Here is a 7,071-nt window from a genome sequence, read left to right as displayed (position 1 = left end):
TACCACCAATCCATAGTCTTCATACGAAGAATGTATGAATTTGTAGTGAAATTGTGTTTTTAAGTAAAATGTTTTAATACCTCATATGTCTGCATATTGTGTGTGTGTGTGTGTGTGTCGGGGGGTGGGGGTTGCGTAACAGTATTTCAGTTATGGAATGGTGGGCAGTTAAGATTCTGTACCAGTACAAAAAAAAAACAAGGATAAATATCAAACAGGGATTGCCACGTTCCAAACACGCAGCCTCCACAAAACGAATCCACAGCACGCAGACGTGCACACTTCAAACACACACACTCACATACAAAGCACACCCACGAGGACAAGACAAACAGATAAAGGAATACAGCGGGACACCGCCTTGGAACGGTCAGTGGCAAAAACACCACTGGGGAGCTTAAACCGGTTTATAGTGTGCATTCAACCCCTCACTCTTACCCAACCATGTTCCAAAGTCATGGGACAGTGTAAATAAATGTAATCCCTGCCAGGTGAGATCTCTAACACACGCAACGGAAACAAATGACATGGCATCTAAACACACAAATGCTCCTGTATAATTATATAAAAAGCAAACCGTAAGAACCAAAAACGTATATATTCAATGCATTTTCAGAAGGAAGATCATGAAGAGAATCACCCTTAAGGTCAAGAAGGCATAATTCAGCGCCATCTAGTGGAACGTCAAACATTACGCTTGACGACGACACGTCGTTGCGTTCTAAGCGTTGACGGTAAACAGCTTGTATGCTAAAGATTTCATTTCGCATTCAGGTTTTCGTCATATTTAAACAATAAAATATCTACTTGTAGTTCATAAAAGAAGTGGATATAACTACTGCCTACTTTAAATATATTTTCTGGTATATTCTTTTCCGTCAAAGCTAGAATGAACGCCTCGAAGCAAGAGTTAAAATATGGGTAAGATTTTGTCAGAATTTGACCGTATTCGTATTTAACACTCAGATAAAAACTTCCAACATTTTTATCAGTATGTGTATTTTTTTTAAGTTTGAATAACGTGAATATTATAGCTAGATATGTAGTTGAAACAAAACCGGGTGATATGAATGAACTGAAGTATAAAATATTAAAGATCGGTGCCGTTTCCAAACTTTTACGCAAACACTTAGAACCCTGGTCCCCCGAAACATGATCCTTCAGAGTCTGTTTTAAAACAGCACTATAAATAAATAAATAAATAAATAAATAAATAAATAAAAACAATAAAAAAAACGGTAAAAAGTAATATGAATAAAGTGAATGGTAGTAATAACAACGTTTTTTTATTTTAGTCATATTTGGATATTTGGTTCATACATAAAATAATACAAGCATATCTTTTAAACACAAAACAAAATATTGGATCGGGCTACAAGTTATTTCAACATCGGCATATTCAGCTATTCCTACATTGTTACCTTTCATTTTTTAAATGAACATTTCAAACCATGGTTAACAAATATGTGCAATTCAGATTTTAAAATAAATCAGTTTTGAAACTTCTAATACAACTGACCCTGTGAAAATAGTCTCTTGTCTAATTCACCCAGTCAAAAATTACCCATACCCCTCATGTCGCACCGAATGACACACTGGTTGGAGCGTTCGACCGTCAATCGAGCGGTCATAGGTTTGGTGTCCGGTGCAGTTTCTCTATCCGTGACGAATATTTTTCAATGGGTCAGTTGTAAGTTACTGTGGAAAAAGAGTTTAGTGTTTGTAAAAAAGAATTAAATATTGACGAAAACGGGCGTAAAACCCAAAAACAATACTAATTCCTGTCTAATTCTGACTTTTAAGTCAGTCGCAATATGCACAGTCAAAACTACCTGAAGTTAACCTCACACGTTAAAAATGTACGGATATGAAATGAATAAGTTTCTCACCAGCCTTCCAATTATGGCACGGCGGTCTCCTCAGCAGGCACTCTCCGGAAGTTTACAACTTTCTCACTTCATGGAGCGCTGTAGGTAGTCGGGCTCGAACTAACATCTCCGGATTCCGGGGGAAATTGTATTTAATTATTTATGGAAAAATTTAAATAGGCTTAAACCAAATACAAAATCTTATTTAATAATGCAACAAGCTGCAAATAAATCCTACAAACATACAATGTGAACTTTGTTGAAAAACGCGGGGAAAAGACACAGCGTTTTAACTGTGCTTAAACTTCCCAATTTTCATAGCACCGTAGCGTGAAAATGAACCCGGCGGTCAAGGAATTTTAAAATCTTATTTTATTCGAAAACATTTCAGGAACATTTTCAAAAAATTAAAAACAAATCTACGGAAAAGAGAACGAGCAGTAAAATGTTTCAAGGAACTGGCCTCCAGATCGTTCGACAACAAAAAAAAAATTTGTTTTATATATCTGGAAATAAATGCTATATTTTTAAGAGGGCTTTAAAAACATAATTACTGACAAACTATTTGTTACGGAAACACATGGGAATTTGCTGTTTTTACTACTTTTTACGATGAAAATCGAAAAGCGTTTGTAACGCTTTACTCCAAGTAAACTGTCTCGATTATAAATATCTTTATTTTGAAGTCATAATTCGATCACTAATTCCGCTATAGCGCTAATGGTTACGACAACGGAAAAATGTCCTTATTGCCGCGGCGGTCCGGGGTTCGATTCCCGAAGCGCTAATCTTTTTCTTGATTTGGAATTTTAAAAATATGTTCGAAACAAAAACTCATACTTATGTCATAGGACGTAAATAATAGTATTTACATGGAACATGTCTCAGATACAATTATTTACCTATTTTATACTTTCAGGAACGTATTGTATATAAACTAATTGTTGTCACATGGTTAGCAGTCAGTAGTAGTCAATAGCCAGTTCGTACGCTGTAACATTACTATCGTAGGTCGTATCACTTGCACTAAACCGGAGTTATACTAATAATCTCCCTTGGCCCTTCCCATGAACCCTTTGTTATGTCATCCGCCATCATTGTTATTGTATGAACAATAAACATACATTGTCATTTAATATATTATCATATATATTTACAGCGCCCATCTCATATCACAACTCACATGAGACAATTAGCCCCGTGACATTCTGATGTTCATAATATGACCAAACTTCAATTTGAAAGAAAGATCATTTTAGCCAAATCTGGAGGTCAGTGCCTTTAATAAGAAGAATAATTTTTTCGTTACGTTTTTATGTAACATGCATTCAGATATACAAATGTGATAATAAAAATCGGGAAGAAATCCGAAAAAGGCTTACAAAATTAGAATACGCTTAAAATGAAAAGACACCCTTATTTTTTTCGCTCATTTTAGTTAAATTAATTTATATGATAATTTTAGTTGTTTTTCTTTTAAATCTATGCGACAGTTTTTACACACTACTTAGTCATTCCGCTCGAAAACAATAATTACGTAGAAAGATTTTGGCATGATTTTGCATAAAGTAAGCATTTCTTCGGCGAATAGTCGGCGTACATAATAATATGAAAAATAATTACTTTTTGAATTGATTAAGGGCCCGACGAGTTCAGTCCAGGTGGGATTTAAGAACTGCTTATCATAGAGTCCTCTCCTTCTTCTGTCAGACACAATCAAAGAGGGAAACGTAGCTTCCAACCTATTCTCCGCAAGTAACTGCCAACTTTCCCACATGAATTATGGGTGAAAGACGAATGTTTCAGACACAATTTCTTTTATCAAATCGTCACGGTGAACATACGCCTCGCCCGGAGATAGAACTCACGACCCCGGTGATCCGTAGACCTGCTCTCTCTCCTAATGGAGAGAGAGCACTGAATACACAATTCAAATACGAGTGGCTCTCTTATGTACAGATGTATTCTGAATAAAATGCATATCAAAAAAATATCTCCGTACAAAAGTATCATTGAGTTCATTCTGTGTATAATGTATCATTATTTTCCACTGTCTCCCTTTCACTGTCGCAGTGGGCACATATCAGACATAAGTTGACAGATAACATGAATTCAGCAATTGCATTATGACATGATGTTTTCCCATAGCATTGCCTGATCCATTCTAATTCAGTTTTATTTCTAGCCAACACATATCATGCAATGCCAATTTACAATGCCATAAGCTAACTTTCAATACAACAGATTAGTCAAAACCTGTTCTACTAGCTAAATGAATATTTATGTCCGCTTTCAAAGTAATTTCCAGTCCCTATTCTTTATTTATTCCATAATCTTCTTCTCATTTGCTTGCATATTAAAGCGGAAAGAGATAGTGAATAAATGATAAGGACAATTAGTAACTACACTTGTATGCAAATATGCTTTGTTTACATATTCCAAACTCATTAAGACGACGTAAATATAGTTCACCTTCGAATGTCAGACGTTTGAACATGTTTCAATGTCATCCTCGCTGCATATGTTCTCGACATACGTGTGTTCCCGAGATATTAGATATTACTTTTTTCACGTTTGCGACTTTTCCACCGGACGTAAACACACGGAAGTGTAAACATAATGTCTGAAAGTACGAAAATAAAAAAAAATATTCTCACATTCAAGGTGAAGAAATACACACTTTCTTCCAAAATATGTATTTTACCTTAAAACTAATACAACTTACGTTCCAGCGGCAAATGGTTCAATCTTTTCTGAGGTTATAACTAAAATTTGAATTCGTTACGTTTTACAAACCAACCAGTTTGGTGTCAGCCTACAATTAAGTACACTGCATACGCATTAAATATTTCTGTAAAAGTTCGCAAAAATTATGGTGAGCCAGTATCTACACCGACTAAGAGAATTGACAGTAGACTTTCTACTGAAGACGAGAGACATTCACATTAAAGGTTTGTCTTAAATTGGGTACGGATTCACAAGGGATAAAATGAAAATAATGGTTTCTGATTATGCGGTTGAACCTGTCGAAAAAAATTCCTGATCATGATAAACCATTCACACGCCAATTGCATTATGAATTTATGAAGAGGTGGCCCATACCCAGCATGTTTAACCGTCTGGACTGTAAGAGAAAAGAACCAAGTGTGTTATGTAATTTATCACATTATGTACACGTATGACTTGCGTAACAGTTCTCAAAACATTTACAATGTAGATAAAAAAGGAATCATCACCGTATACAAACCTCCTTATATTGTAGTAGGTACTAACTGCAAAGCTCAATCAATCATGACAGAACGCTCTGAATCTACTACTATCATAGGTGTTGGTAGTGTTCATGGGGATCAAATGCAAAAGTTTAGTTTTCTTGGTGCTGAGTTTTTAAACAGCCTTTCTAGAAGGCAATACTCTTGGGGCTGATAGCACAGTGACAAAGCCAGGGAGGTCAAATTATGATGTATTTCGTAACTGTATGATGCTTTATGTTAAAGATGTGTTCAGGTTGGAAACAGTAATGCAACCGAACTTGTATTATATGATGGCTGCATGATTTATATATCCATAGATCTGATAGATTGAGCATTAGAGAATAATAGTGTACCTTTTGTCTCCTAACTAACCTGAATTTTAAATCAAGGTTTTTAACTGTAAACGCCCTAAAGGCACCAACTAAAAGAAGAAATATCAGTGAGGTAGTAGGTGGCAAAGCTCTTAAATGCGACAAAGTCAGGAAGCTGAAAATTATTCGGGAAGCACTGGGATTTCAAAAAATGTTAAAAAATTGTTGGATATATAAAGTCAGTATCATAAGTAGATTTGTCAAAAGTCGAAAAGTATAATGTCGGTAAACTTAAAACAACAGTATCTGTTTCATCATCGTCTCTCCAAAGCTTGGTCCATTATGCATAAAATAAATAAATGCATGACTCCAGAAAGTAAAAGAGAAATTTGTTGCAAATGTAAAAATTATTATGTATCAAGAGAAAAACTAGACTGAAGTTTCTTTATCATGAATTGGATAGCCTGTGACAAATGCAAGCACTAGTTTCACTTTAAAATTGTACCAGCCAAGGTCATTGTTGTATATACCGTGGTAACTATATATTTAATCATATTATTATAAAAATATGATTAAATACAACCGTGTTAAGCAGTTTAACAAGTGCATTTACTTTTCAGTAGCACACCTACACAATATTTATAGAAAAATATTTTGATCGTCACCTAAGTGACGATCTAAATATTTGTTTCTAAAAATAATTGGAGAACACATGATTATTTTACTCCTAAGAGAAAATAAGTCATCATTTAAACATGGCAATAGAGGGTAGATGACAGGTGTTTTCTGCAAAGTAATGCATCGGACTGACGAGAAAAATGTGAATCTTTAGGAAAATAATGACTTAAAAGTTAAGATTAGCATATAATATCGGTTATGAGATACCTTTAACAAGATTGACAGGAACACATGTATCCAGGATTGTATTTTACTACAATACTTGTTGCATGTACAACAATGAAACTGTTAACAAGACAAGATTATTTTCCAGATTTAATATACATGCGTTATTCCGGCTTCTGCAACCATTCCGCTATTGCTACTGCAAGATTCGAAACATTTAATAATGTTGTCACGTATTCCAGCTAAAGTCCTTTTTCCAACTTTTGTATTGATGACTCACAAATAAGGAAGGGACATTGATGTAACATATGATGTGAATGAATTTATCGTATTTCCCAGTGCCTACTGTAAGAGTTTCAATGGTTGATAGATCAGTATAATAAAAAGTAAAACTGTTACACTGGATTAGACAGAATTGTACTTTGTAAACGAATTACGGCAAAATTGAGGGAAAAATGTTTCTCAGACATACTGTTAATGTATTTGTTTTGACGTATCATAAAGCGATCTCACACTCGTGGGCATTAGGAGGCAAATATTTAGATAATATTTTGCGTTACTACGTCTAGAAGTTTAAAACAATAATTATTACTCTTTGTTCACGAATTGTCGCTGGCTACCAAAAGTACTCTGTATTAAACAAAAATGCTGTCAACTAAATGAAATGCTTTGGCTTCCATCATCTTAAAGTAAACTATGCAGTCCGTCTTGTCTGTTTACACCGTGCGAGCTTACTGCTTTAGGTTCGTGAGAATCACTGTGAGTTTCAAAGAAATTGTTAAAAGTGGTATACAGTGA

The sequence above is a fragment of the Mercenaria mercenaria genome, chromosome 8, assembly GCF_021730395.1.
Source record: "Mercenaria mercenaria strain notata chromosome 8, MADL_Memer_1, whole genome shotgun sequence".
Classification (NCBI taxonomy): domain Eukaryota; kingdom Metazoa; phylum Mollusca; class Bivalvia; order Venerida; family Veneridae; genus Mercenaria; species Mercenaria mercenaria.
The sequence above is the reverse complement of the archived record's forward strand: the minus strand, read 5'-3'. Positions refer to the sequence as shown.